The sequence below is a fragment of the Tupaia chinensis genome, unplaced genomic scaffold, assembly GCF_000334495.1.
Source record: "Tupaia chinensis unplaced genomic scaffold, TupChi_1.0 Scaffold000041_1, whole genome shotgun sequence".
In the NCBI taxonomy this organism is placed as follows: Eukaryota; Metazoa; Chordata; class Mammalia; order Scandentia; family Tupaiidae; genus Tupaia; species Tupaia belangeri.
Window position 1 is genome coordinate 1 of NW_006159496.1, and position 684 is coordinate 684.

A 684-nucleotide genomic window follows, 5' to 3' on the forward strand; every position below is an offset into this window, starting at 1 on the left:
CACTTGAACTTCACACTGCAAGAAAGAACTGTCATGAAAGATGATTTGCCCAGCAGTCAACAACTGTTGGGTTTAGGGAAAAAAAAAAGAAATAATAAAGAATTTTAATAAGAGATCTAAAGTCTAAGCAATCAAAATCAAACTTATTTTGCTCAAGTAAATAGATTTTTAAAATCAAGATTTTATCATCAAAAGGAAAATAAAAGTTCAAAAACTAAAACCCTACTGAGTACTACTCTTTGGTTATATAAGAACTAACTTCTAAGTTTAAGAATCAAAACAGCTCAATAAACTGCCAGTTAACAGTAGGTTTGTTAGTAACCTTTTTAAAAATGCTTTGCATGTTTGCCTTTACTATTTGATATCTTTTAAATGTGCATGTACTCCTAGAGATGATACAAACCTCCAACTTTCAAATAATAAATGAGTATGTCTGCTCCTCCCTTCCCACCCTTTGTACCCTCTTCCTCCCTACCCACACCCCCCAAGTCTTAGAGCTAAAGGAAGGTCCTACTGTCATTCACTGCCAGAATAAGGGCTTATCTAACACCCTCACATGCCCAGCTCCGTTTACAGTCATGGCCAGGTGACTCCGCAGGCTTGGAGACCCGGGCAGCCTGCCTGCTAGGGAGGCAGCACCTTCCCCCTTGCCAGTAAAGGCAGCCAGGCCAACCAGTGGGCCCA